The sequence below is a fragment of the Capsicum annuum genome, chromosome 3 (genome assembly GCF_002878395.1).
Source record: "Capsicum annuum cultivar UCD-10X-F1 chromosome 3, UCD10Xv1.1, whole genome shotgun sequence".
NCBI lineage: Eukaryota > Viridiplantae > Streptophyta > Magnoliopsida > Solanales > Solanaceae > Capsicum > Capsicum annuum.
Window position 1 is genome coordinate 200,950,701 of NC_061113.1, and position 4,576 is coordinate 200,955,276.

Genomic DNA, 4,576 nt, shown 5'->3' on the forward strand with positions numbered 1-4,576 from the left:
TAGACTTTATTTGCTTTCATTTATTTTGTCTCTTTAATGTACTTAATTTTTGAAAATGGCTTAAATTAGTGAAACTTAACAAATGCATATGTGATAAGAGTTGTTGGACACAATGTGAAGCCTTTCTTTCTAGTATCTCCTTTTTCTTTTGGAATTAATTGTGTTGCTAAGTTTTTTTATTTCTTCTTCAATTTTAGCATTCATCTTTCTGCATTGTCTCTGACCAATCTATAATGTTAAGTTGCCCCAAGAAAAGTTCAGGTTCTAATCTCTCTCCTTCTCTATCTTGATCTCTCTAATTAAATACTTGATAACTTGTGGTTGTTGTAAGTGCTAGATTACTTTGTTTCTGGATGAAAGTAAGCTTATTCTACACTTTAGCGGTGTTGTTTAAATGTCTCAATGTTAGAAAAATGAAAATAAACCCATTTTTATCCCACAGTTAGTGTTGAAGGTGTATAGGAATGATATAGTGTTCAATTCAGAAAATGCACTACCAGCTGATTAAATTCCATATAGAATCAGGTCTCTTTTACCGGCCAGTTCATATAGTTAGCCTAAGATATGTTCAACTTTTTCTTTTTGATTGTATGATATGTTTAGGTTCAAGTAGTTTTGTTTTCTATTTGCCGGTGGCCGTTACAGATTACATGGATGTTTCAGCCAGATCAAACAAATTCTGAAAGTTGTATTTCTTACAAGCTCGTCAAAAGTTAGGTTCTTTCTAATTGATATAATTGTCGTCTCACCAGCCACATATCTAAGCTTCCCATCATTGGGTCTTGGTAAGATTCTACCCCCATAGCTGCAGAGTAATCTCAGCTTTCCACCTGCCATGGGGTTATGGATCTGATGTGAATGAGGGGACTCTGATGCTTGAACGTCTCGACCAGTTTTCTATTTGCTCACTGGCCATTACAAATTATTAGTTAATCAGCATATAGATACCATCTAATAAGTATTCAGATATCAGTTAATTAGTACTTCAATGTCAGTTAAACATGGGCGTTTTCTATTTTCTATTCCTCTCATCTAATAAGTATCCAGATATCAGTTAATTAGTATTTCAATGTCAGTTAAACATGGGCGTTTTCTATTTTCTATTCCTTTCATTTGAGAATCTTGTTGGTTGCTGTCCGCTGATGTTATATTTCATATTACATCTGCTTGTTGTATCTACATAAACCCTTTTTTCACCTTCTGATGCATATGCTATCCTAAGAAATAATCCAAAAACTCAGCCCCACAGCTAGACTCAATTCTATTTATCCTAAGAATGTTGTGAATCTCTTTAGATACAACATGGCAATTTTTATGAGACAGATTCAAGACATATTTAACTACTGATTTTGTTCGGTATCTATTTTTATGTTTGCTTTTCTTGGTGTCAAACTTTTCTTAAGAAACTCTTCTGAAAACTCTTCGTCTGTTTGCATAGATACATTATCTCTATGCTTGTCGTCATGATTTTCATCACGTGGAACAACATTGCCAACGTTTTGGCCTGAATTTCCACAGGACTCACTAGTCATGGTCTAAACTTTAATTGTATAATATCTTCTGTTTATACTTTCTGCCTTTATTTTTCAAACATTTTACCAGATTCATAACCAACTATACAAGAACTTCTTAAAACTTCTGCTACGAGCTAACTCATGACCCCAAAATAAATTAGTCTATGTACATACTCAATCCAAAAGGATATTGTGGAATTAACCTCTATCACCACAACACCCAAACACCACATGCAAACCAACTGAACAACCAGAAACAAAAGTTTAATAACTCCTTGATTGTATGATATCTTTAGGTTCAAGTATTTCTTTTTTGGTTTGAATCGTTTGGTGTTTTTTGGGGCTTAATTATGTGAAGTTGTTGCAAGTATTTCTATTTACGTTCAAGTATTTATGTTTAGGTACAAGTATTTCTGCTTTTTGTTTGCTCGTTGTTCGGTATCTCTTTTTATATTCACTTTTCTTGGTTTCAAACTATTAAAATATAAATAGAATTACATTTTTCTAGTAAGCCACACTAAGAATATGTACTGCACTTCTAATGGAACAATATACCAGAGGACTCATCTCATCTAATACCTTCTGAGTGAACAACCAGTGCTCTTTTCATGCCAAACCTTTGGATTGCTTTAGCCATTTTGTCGACCTAAAGAAAGGACTCATTAATTACAACTTGATGTACATAACACTAAGCACAACTTGATCTATATAACACTACACACAACACTAAAAAAAGTCAGACAGCTATGAACTAGAAGCCAAAACAGAGAAGAAAAGAAGTATTAATGTGCAGAATTGATGTGTAAAAGCATCTTATAACCAAATACTGAAAGTTTTATCTGGAAATTATTAATAACTAAGAATAATTATCTGTCTGTATCTATCTGTTGGTTCATTGTCCATTACAGATTACATGGTTGTTTCAGCCAGAGCAAATAAATTCTGAAAGTTGTATTTCTTACAAGCTTGTAGATCTTACCCCTGTCAATCTTGTATAACTAGGTAAGTTAGTCACGACCAAACACTAACGAAAATGACTTATTTTCAGAAAATACTTTTTCATTGTACCTGATAAATAGCAAGCTGGCCATCAGAATAAACTGTGTTAGCTACAATAGCATCATCAACACCAATAGACATATTAACTTGGTTCCCCAACGTCGTTCCATTCAAAGGGAAATCATCAGCACTATCATCACCAACTTGTATTCTTAAAGGATTACTAACAGTTTTCAAACTGAGACATAGAAATGAAGTTAGGCAAGACATGAAACTGTACAAGTTGAACTTGTTATTATACACTTAGTGAGTTTAAAAATGCATTATTAGTTGGTGCAAACACTATCATGCCTTGATTAGAATCATTTAATTCCGTGTTGATTTGATCACTAACTTGTGTTACTTTCATGAGTCTTATTAGTGTTGTAAATTGGCCTACTTTTTCTAAGATTTGAGTTGTATTTGTTGGACCAGATGGGGTTGGAGATGTGGCTGTTCATTATAATGTTAAGTTGGAAAATTGGATGATAATAAGTAAAATGAGTGAACACTAAACACAACTTTATCTAAATAACACTTAGCACAACTTGATGTAGATAACACTAAGCACAACTTGATCTACATAACACTGCACAATTTTTTGATAGTTTGCTGATGTCCTACATATGTATATGTGTTTGGATTTCATATATTCTTAATACATAACTACTAAGTCAAATGTGAAGGACTGCGCAACAAATTCTAACCTAAGAGTTCTATCAGAGAATACTTCAAGACTATTATTGGTTATACCGTATTAGACTTTGCTTTATTTGCTTTTTTTCATTTAAACATTCTGAAATTTAACTTATTCTATCTTAAATTTATATAGGTTTATACAAAAATAAACCAACAATAGCCTACAAAAAATAACAAAAGAGAAAGGAACAGGACATTTAGTAAACCTGGATCATTATCAATCATGGCAAGTAGAAAACGACGTCTGTTGACAACAAATAAAACTGTTCAAGCTTTACAATCGGAGAAAGAAAATCTTCTAAAGTTAATTGAACAAGAGCAAACACCAATAGCACTACCTATACCACCATCTACAAAAATTGAACAATCTGTAATGAAGCTCTATATTGTAGACGAGCAAAATACAGAGGATGACCAACATGTACAAGATCAGGTCCAAACGACAAATTCATCCACCCCTACACCAGCTGAACATTTCAAAGCACAAGGTAATATATAGCTTAGAAATTTATTGAATTCATTCATGAATTCTAATTTCTTTAATCTTTTTTTTAGCGAAAGGGCCTTCAAATAGAAAAACAAGAGGAAAAACACAAATGCATAAGGTACACGACCGACAAGAGAAATAATTAATCATATTAAACAAGAAAAACCAACTTGTTGGTCCTATAGATGAAGTTGTAAGTGAGTTGAGCAGCTTCCTAGGGACATTGGTGAGAAAAGCGACCCTTTGCCCATTGGATATATTTGATTGGAGGCATATGGATGCTAAACAGGATTTATGGGATTATACCAAGGTTTGTGTTCTAAATATCAAGTTACATATCATTATTGGAACCTCTACCCTTTTTATTTCCTTAATTATAAGTGTATTTTTTTGTTGTTCTAACTGAACGAAACTAACTTGTAGGACAAATATGATATTCCTGATTCCGCAAAAGATTAGGTTTTGGAAAGAATTTGAGAATCTTGGAGAAAGCACAAAAGGTATTTGAAGAGAGATCATTATGATCGATGGGAAAATGATGAAGTTCGATTATTGAAGCGGCCCAAAAGTGTCCCAAAATGTCCCAAAAACTCCAGGTAAAACATATTTTACCATCTACTATCATATTAATGTTAGTCCTACAGATGAAGCCCTTTATTACTATTGTTAACGTTACTGATTTATTCTTTCAGAAAATGTCCAAAACCAAATACTGAGAATCGAAAGAAGTTAATGAATCCAAACATAACTGGGAAGAAGATTTTTGCTTTAGTTCGCAACAAATTGGTGTGTTCTCTTGTTTATTATTTTGTTATAACTTATCATTTAAATAGTTTTT

The 4,576-nt window shown here is 32.7% G+C and overlaps 1 pseudogene; it reads right to left on the reverse strand.

The window, feature by feature from the left end:
* Positions 1 to 1,340: 1,340 nt before the first annotated feature.
* LOC107865134 lies at positions 1,341 to 3,466 on the reverse strand (annotated as a pseudogene).
* Positions 3,467 to 4,576: the final 1,110 nt, after the last annotated feature.